At 40.3% G+C, this 9,197-nt stretch overlaps 1 non-coding gene across 1 annotated transcript; it reads right to left on the bottom strand.

Moving 5' to 3' along the window:
* Positions 1-7,644: 7,644 nt before the first annotated feature.
* Positions 7,645-7,751, bottom strand: LOC148295019 (small nucleolar RNA R71). The gene has a single exon (XR_015835579.1). It is a non-coding gene; the product is annotated as a small nucleolar RNA R71 (small nucleolar RNA).
* Between the last annotated feature and the right edge of the window lie 1,446 nt (positions 7,752-9,197).

The following is a 9,197-nucleotide window of genomic DNA, read 5'->3' as shown; positions in this document are numbered from 1 at the left end:
TTGAGTGGCAAGAAGAAAACTAGTGTTAGTACATACTAATTGTTAAATATTTACTTTTAAATCATTTAAAGAATTTTAAACCAAAAAATAAAGTACATTAATATAAAAAATACGCAGTTTTTTATAATAAAAAAATATCTCCGTCCCTCACCTCCCAACCCAACTTACCCAGCAATCACCATGTCCGTTGATCCTTCCCCCTTCCTCCCATCACCTCCAAACCCAACCCCATCATCGCTCATCTCTATCTCTCTCTCCAATACAACGCAACTCCACCCCAATGTTACTGTTGTATGAATAACAAAACAAGGGCATCCAACCCTTGGTTCCTCAATTGTTACTTTATAGATGAATAGGCTTCTGTCCTTATCCACTATAAGGCCACATAAAACACAAACGTAAATTTCAGTCCATTTGGCACTCAACAATACTGACAAAATAGGATTTTGATGGTGTTGAGGCTCAAAAAATCTCAAGGAAGGTCCATGCATATTTTAGGCCCAATGCATAGTTGTGCTAAAGAATACGCCTAGCTACGTTACACGGAGCTCTATCAAAAAGTGGAGGTTTTGGACTGCTTAGGGGCGTCAAAACCCAATCCCACATTCCTTAGCCCAACTACATCGGTAAGCAAAAGAGAGAATCCCGTCACCTTATTCACTTGAGATCGAACCATCCTTGACCAAAACCCAACTAGACCTTTAAAACCCAATTTGCATAGATACATGAGTTGCTGGAAGAGATAAAGTCTCTAATGTGTCTTATGTCTGACGTTGACCTTCACCCATTTTACCTGTTTAAGCTCTCGTAAGAAATGAGGAGACAAAACAAGACGGAGCTTTGCCAGGAATGGAAACTGTTGTAAGATCCAGCTGCATGAAAATTTTGGGCCACAAAAAGGCTTTGTCCCAATGCATTTGAACTCAGCTGATTTCAAAGGTTTTCACTGAAAAAGGTTGGTTGGGAGAAAGTGAGAAGAAAAGGAATGGGAGACTTGACCAAATTTGGAGGAACCATCTCAGGTTTTTGAGGAATAAGAGGGCTTCCAACGCCTATAAAAAGAGGCATATGTTTACCCAACAAAACCAACGCAAGCATGAGCAACCATATTCTCCCAAGCACCAAATTCAAGCTCTGGTCATTCCATCTTCTCATTCTCTCTCTTATAAAGGCCTATTCCATATCTGAAAAGCCAAACAGAAATCATGGTTATCACCTTCTTCGTGAGAAAGCGCAAACATCGCAAGCCCATCCTCTAGCTGCCGGAAACACCACGAATCTCAAGTCTTAGAGCATCCACAATGGACTCCCTAAACCACCTCCTTAGATAAATTTTAGGGAGGAAGTTAGAAAACCCACCTCCAACCATGCTCCCTATCCAACTCCTAAAATAGGGAGACCTATAGGAGCTCTTAAATCTGAGGAGAGAGAAAGAACTCCTAGTGGCTCCCTATAATTAAATGCTTCTTTACTTTAATGTCATTTTAAGTATTTATTTAATGCTAACTATTTATTGTTATTATTTTATATGAAGAGGGAGCATTTATGCTAAACTGAAAAAAGAAAGAAATAATTTATGATTCCCTAAACTAGGGAGCATGGTTGGAGTTGAAATTTTATAAGGAGCTCCTAAATAGCTTTCTAGTGTTTTTAGCTAAATTTTAACTAAAAAAAATAAGGAGCATGATTGTGGATGCTCTAGATCCTTTATTTGTGCTCTTTTTGTCTTAGAACACCATGCCAAGCCCTAAACAGTACCCAAGTATTTCTACAAGTCACCATCCTAAGATTCAAGCATCAGAGTTAACTTTATGTGTTCCAAGAAATCCATTCAAGTTGCTGGAAGTATTCCAGAGTTGCCGGAAGATATAGTCTATCTACAATTCCAAGCTTTTTCCTTTCCAACTCTCTCTCTTGCTAAACTTATGGGCTCTTAGCTCCCACGCCATAAGCCTCTCATGCCAAGCCTAGCCGTATCTTGATTCACCAAAGGAAACTCTCATGCTAAGAAGGTACAACATCAATGCACCATTTCCAACTCTTTTTAGAGCCGCCGGAAGCCCATCCAAACAAGCAGCAGCTGCTGGAACACTTGTTCCACTATGTTTCAAGCAAAGCCCTTTCAGCACCTGCTTAACTCTATCGTCAAGCAATGTCCTTATAGCAGCTGTTGTATCCTTCTCATCAAAACTTGCAATGTACTGAGAAGCCATTGAAGATGACCAAAGCACTCCCTAGGGTTTCAACTCTTTCGGGGTGTTTTGGGCCGTGGTGCTGCAAACTCAGATAGGGGTGAAAGAGAGCTCAATCTACCTCTTAGCAATCCAATAAGCCCATTGTAGCTATGAACAAAAAAAATCCCCAACAGATAGGAATAACATCCCACGAACTCAAGACTAAGGACTAAAATATTGATAATATCGACGAATATGGAAATACAATGAAATGGTATTTTAGGAATAACGGTGGGTGGAAAGATGAGTTTGTGTTTTTTCAAATTTACATGGTGGATGGGAAGATAAGGTGGGAAGGAAAATAGGACGATGGGTAAAAATAGCAGCACCCTTTATTTATTAATCAAGTGAAATCATGTCAAATTAAAGTTCGTTAAAAGTAAAATATAATCACTTTGGCAATAACACTTTATTTTATAATAATACATGTTTGACAAACTGCATAAAACCAAACTGCATATTTTTTGAAAATACCAAATTGATCAATTTACAAAACTTGGCCCATCACTTGACCTTATTATTTTAGCCAACATTTGAACCATTTTCAAATAATTGTATGCAATATATCATTCTTCTGTTGAAGAAAGAGTTAATATTAGTTCAATTTGTCTCAAATTTTGTACATTACTATCTTCATTTTACTTCATTATAGTGGGTTATGTACAGTCCACGTGCCATGCCAAATAAATAATCTGTCATGCTAAAAATTGAGATGAGCCTATAAAATGCACTGGCTCTACGAGCCCATGCTAATTATCTCGTCGAGCATCATATCCCTTTCCAAAGGAGATAAAATTCGAGCACGCCAATCGACATGCCATTCCAAGCGAAAAATCATTATTTTACACCTAGCCACACTACAAGCTTAAGTGGGCCCAAGCCACGCATATATCCGGGGCTTGCTGAGTTGGTTGTGGTATGGATGGTAACGAGCTTTCATGAGGCCCATTGATGAGTCGAGAAATGGAAGTTTTGGGCTGCTTGGGAGCCCCAAAACTCAAGCCCATTTCTTGAGCCCAAATATGTGGGTAAGTATAAAAGAGAGAGAAAAAGAAGCCCAATATTCTAGAAAAATTAGCCCATCACCTTAATAAAATAGCCCATCACTTTAGGAAATTAGCACATCCCCTTAATGGGCTAACCCATCACCTTAGAGAGGCCCACACAACCAAAAAAATATATGCAGATCTCCAGCACTTAGCTAGAAACAAGGACCACGATAAAAGCCAAAGATGCCCATGTATGTAAGCTGCTAGGAGGCTCCAGTACGTGGGCAAAGCAAACCTCAAGGTAGCACATTCAAAAAACCAGAGGATATTGGCGAGTGCAGTTGCTAGGTGAAGGGGCACCCTTCAAACTAACGCCCTTACCAATTTCTTTCCCCCACTAGTTCTTGCCATGGAAGAGGGCAGGAAAGAAGGTGAGGTGGTAGCCAAAAATAGGAGTTCAACACTGAAACAGCTGCGGGAAGGCCTTAGAGCTCCCAAAAATCTTGTCTTTGTGTGCTTGGACAGAGGAAGATTTCACAAAATGGGATGAATCGAAAGGAGAGAAGAGAAATGGAAGGGGAGACTTGGCAAAATTGGAGAGAACCCATTAGGGTTTTTTGGGAAGGAGGAGCTTCCAGCGGCTATAAAAGAAGGGCACCTTCTGCCCATTATCTCAACCCACATCCAGAGAGCAAGCATTATCCCTCATCCCTGAACCTCTGCAATTTCGTGCTCTATTCCCCCATCTCCTTCCATTTTCTCTTATGACAAGCTATTCCAGAGCTTGACAAAGCTTTCGTCTAGCTGCCGAAAATTGCTCAAACCACCCACTTTTCCTCCCTCATCTCTCTCTCTCTCTCTTCCCAACAAATCCTTTCGAAAATTCCTTCTCTCCTTACTTTAATCCCTTGCTTATCATAGGAAATCACAGCCCTCTCTCTCTTTAATGCTAAACTCATGACTGCTTTGCTTCCATGCCACAAGCCTCTCATGCCAAACTAAGTATTTATTTGTAAGCGACTATTAGTTTCATTGGTGAAGGTAACCAACGTGCTTCCTAAGGCTCAGCTACCCTTTCGAAGCATTCTTGGGGTCTGATTCTTGAACTCAGACACAAGGGGCAGTTCCACACATTTGGCTCTTTACAGCAGCCTAGGCCCGTCAGTAGCTGCTGGAACGAAAAAGCCCTTATATAAATTGGCGACTCTACTGGGGATTAGGCCATTATCTTCACTGATGCCTCCAAAGAAGAAAATCAAAAGCAATAACATGGCTTCCCAAGACGGGCCAGACCATGGTGACTCGAAATCAAGGCAAAATGAGTCATCTAAAGAGGAAGAACGGGCAAGTGAGGGAGCTTTCACCCTCGCTTACCTCGTTGCAGCTGTCCATGCTATGGGGGAAACCTAGAGGGAGATTGTACATCAAAGAGCTGAAAAGTTCAATCTATAAGCCAAGTGAAGAAAACGAGAGACCCCCACAATAGGAGTCTGCTGCTGCTAAAAAGGGGTTGGAACAAAAAGGACCATCTTTTGTCACCCAAGAATATGTCATTTCCATGCTAGAGAAAGAGCTCAGTGTTCGGTTCATTTTTACACATGATTTTTCATGTTATTCACCCACTATTTTGAGTTAGTTCTTGACATTTTATAGCTTTTTACTTCCTTTTTGTGTTTTCTTAGATTTTACCTTGGTTGGAATGAAAATGAGCCAAAAGTGCATTATTGGTTATAAACTTTGTTTTTGTTCATTTTCGTAGGTCAACTTCTTGGCCTGGGATCAACATGCTTTGGTGCTCGGATGAGGTCATGATCTTCATGAGACTTGTTCCAATGGATGTTAACTACAACATATCCAAATTTGAGCTCCATTGGACAAGTATTGCCTATCCAACCAATCCAGCATGTTACCACAGCTCTGGAAATCCGGAATTGGCCAGCTTTTACCTCCATTGTGTCATCTTGATTATTCTTGTTACCATAACACTTGGTAACAAGAATTTACCTTAGTAGATGAGATATTTTCTGAAGCATTTGGCATCTTTGTGAGGACAAGGCTTCATCATTTGCAAGGGGACAAGAAGACAATGGGTGAAGACTTTGCATTAGAATACTAAAAGTAAAAGTTGGAAAGGAGGAGAGAGGGAAGCAAAGGGAGTGCAATCTGAAGTGGGAGAGGTCTTGAACGTGGGAAATGAAGTCATTCCATCATTCTACACATTGAGAGCAGATTTTGGAGAGCTTGGAGCTAGGAGAAAGCCAAGGTGCAGCCAAGCAAAGTGGAGAAGAAAGCTTCCACCATTGATGACCTTGAAGCTTTCATCATTTTCTCAAAATCTGTAAACTCTTTCTAATTTTATTTTGAGTTTGTATTTGGAATAAGTATGAGCAACTAAACTCCATAGCTAGGGCTTAGGTTGAAGCCCTAAACATGATTACCTTATTGTTTTGATGCTTGAGTGTATGAATTTCTAGATATTGTTGATGAATTCCAATTCACCAAATTAATCTATCCTTGATGTGTGTTTTTCCTTGGTTGGCCATCTTTGAAAGCATGCTTTTTGAGATTGTTGGGATTATGTGTATCTTCATGTTATCCTAGGCAATAAATGGATGAAGTAAGAATCATCCATGTGAATTGGTTTCTTGAATACCTAATGTAAACACCATGCTATTAGGATTCTTGTGAAGTTCATATTCTCATTGAACTTAATGGGTTCTCCTTGTAATTGAATCGAAGTACGAACCATACCTAGGTTCGGTTATGGGGAGGGCACAAGTATTGTAGCACGAACCATGCACTTTACGTATATTAGAGAGAATCAATGCGTCTTGAGCCACGACCCATGGTCTTGATTGCGAACATCTTCATCAACACGTTTAGAGTTCATCACTTGAGTATTCATGAACTTGGGTAGAATTGTTTAGGGTGGATTCCGAAACCCTAGTGTTTGTTACATCTTGATTTCACTCTTTGATAATTCATCTCTGCCATTCTCATTTAATTTCAAAGTCCATTTACTTTCATGCAATAGAAATAGGTCACTTCAAACAAATCAAACCCCCCCCCCCCCCAAATGTGTGTGTGAGTTGCGTGTTTGACACGTTACGTATCTTTGTTACTAAATTTTATCTGTTTCCGTAATTGTTTTGGAATTTTGGTCCATGCTGTGTTCTTCCATTTTCTGTGCTGAATCCAACCGTATAAAGAACATGAATTTTGGACGTACGGTTGGAAAGTTATAGGCAAAACACTGGACAGAGGTCGAAACTGAAAAAAATAGAGAAAACGACTCTGCCCAAGAACAACCGGTCGCTAGTGTCTCACGACCAGTCGCTTTTACCTCACGACCGGTCGCCAGACCCAAAAACGACCGGTCGCTCGACCCAAAAACGACTGGTCGCTCTTACCTAACGACCGGTCGCTGGTTACTGTTCACAGCATATTTTTTTTTTGTTTTGTTTTGTTTTGTTTGTTTCTTTTACATTTCTTTACTTTCTTTTTAGTTTCAAATTTGCATTTGTGCATTGTGGTGTGTTAATTAAGTGTTCTCTTTGTACTCGAATTAGAACTTATAGGAAACCGACAAGTTCTTCGTGGGATCGACCCCGTACTTACACAATCTATACTTCGATAGATTCGTGCACTTGCGGGTATTTTTAATTGGTTGTTTGCACATTAATTTGTGTCCTTTTAGGAATGCAACAATTTTTGGCGGCGTTGCCGGGGAACTGGCACGGTTGCTTATATGTTTTGTTTGAGTATATTTAGAGTACTTAATTTTATTTTCATTTTTCTTTGTTTGTCGTTTCATTTTATTTGAGTTTGTTTTTGTTTCTTCTTATTGCAGGAACACTCTGCTTATGTCCCTTTTGAATTTGGATATTTCATTAGATTGCACAATAGAAGATATCCAAGCTCAAGCTTTGAGAGAAAGGAACATCCAACTAGCTGTGTCTACTCCATTGCCTTTGTCATTCTCACCGTTTTCATCATCACCAAGCTCACCAAAAGTCGAGTCACCACCACCTTCACCAATGGCAGCCCCAGTTGCTAATGCGGAACTTACTATGCAAGAATACTCTTCACCGCCAACAACTGGACAGCCATCTTGCATAGTATATCCCACATCCACTTTGGAAAACTTTGAGTTGAGATCGGGCATGATACACATATTGCCTAAGTTCTTGGGAAATCCTGGAGAAAATCCTAATGCACATATCCTAGACTTTGAGGAAGTGTGTTCCACAATAAAGATCGAAGGCATGAATAGTGATGAGATAAGAATGAGACTTTTCTCATTTAGTTTGAAGGATACAGCAAAGGAATGGCTTCACTATCTACCTCCAAATTCCATCACAACATGGACGGATCTTGCTACAAAGTTCTTGCAACATTTTTTCCCAGCACAAAGGACAAATGAACTCCGAAGTCAGATTACAGGAATTCTGCAAAGGCCGGGAGAAAGCTTCTAGGATTATTGGGACCGTTTCAAGAAACTTCTAATCACTTGTCCGCATCATAACATACAAGCTTGGCTTCTAATGCAACACTTCTATGAAGGACTTTTTGAAGCGGACCAAAATAATGTGAATGCAGCTGCAGGAGGAACTATAATGACCAAGACTCCAACAGAAGTGCGAGCAATATTTGATCTTGTTGCTGCAAATGCTCGCCAATATAATTCAAGGCAAAGACCAGTCAGAAAAGGGGAATCCTATGATGTAAGTACCCTTTCTAGTATGGAAGCTCAGATTGCAAACCTAACCAACATGGTGAAGAAATTGGCACCGGGATCATCCAAGGTTTGTGCATTTTGCTCCACAATTGGTCATGACACTGAGGATTGTCCCTTGGCACATGAGGAAGCAAATGCAGTGGGCTCATTTAAGAGAAATCAGTGGCCTAAGAATGATCCTTTCTCACAAACATACAATCCGGGGTGGAGAAATCATCCGAATTTCAGGTGGAGTGACAATTCGAATGTTCAACAAGGGCCAACTCAACCACCTCAAGGCCAACAACATACTCGCCCACCTCATGGTCAAATGCACTATTACAATCCACCACAACCACCACCTCAACCACAATCTACAGGAAAATCTTTGGAAGAACTTGTTGCTTCAATGGCTAGAAACACAGATAGTTTCATCACTGAGACAAAAAGCTACATGCAGAGGAATGACACCCACATGAAGAAAACGGATAAGGCCATTGCCAATCTAGAAAATCAAGTGGGACAAATTGCTACAGCTTTGAGTCAAAGGGAACCTGGTATGATGCCTAGCCAACCAGTGATTAATCCAACTGGGCGGGAGCATGTTCAAGCAGTTACCTTGAGAACTGGTAAGGTAATTGGTGAAATTGATGGTTCTAAAGATTTGATTCAAAATGTTGATGACATGCAGGTTGAACAAGTGACTGAGCCTAAAGAAAAGGATGAAAGCAACAAAGAGAAAGATAAGCAAGCAGCTTCTTCATCCGAGTGGATCCCAAAGCATGAACTTGCAAGAAGGGCAAGAAAGGAGAAGGTAAGTCGTGAACCTACTGACGAAGAAATCTTACGTGCTCCTTTTCCTCACAGGCTTATGAGTTCCAAAAAAATTCAACATGCCAAGGAAATATTGGAAACCTTCAGAAAAGTGCAAGTCAATATTCCTCTCTTGGATGCAATCAAGCAAATTCCGAGTTATGCAAAGTTTTTGAAGGACCTTTGTACCAACAAGAGGAGATTCCAAGATCATGAAACGGTTGCACTAACGGAAGAAGCTTCTGCTGTTTTGCAAAGGAAGCTCCCTCCCAAATTAAAAGATCCAGGAAGTTTTACAATTCCTTGCATTATTGGAGATAAATTGTTTGAAAAAGCTTTACTTGATTTAGGTGCTTCAATTAATTTGATGCCTTATTCTGTTTTTGAAGCCATTAACTTAGGTGATCTTAAACCAACTTCTGTCAGCATTCAATTGGCGGACCG

Source organism: Prunus avium, chromosome 4 (genome assembly GCF_965620075.1).
Source record: "Prunus avium chromosome 4, drPruAviu1.hap1.1, whole genome shotgun sequence".
NCBI lineage: Eukaryota > Viridiplantae > Streptophyta > Magnoliopsida > Rosales > Rosaceae > Prunus > Prunus avium.
This window is presented reverse-complemented; position numbering and strand designations above follow the sequence as displayed.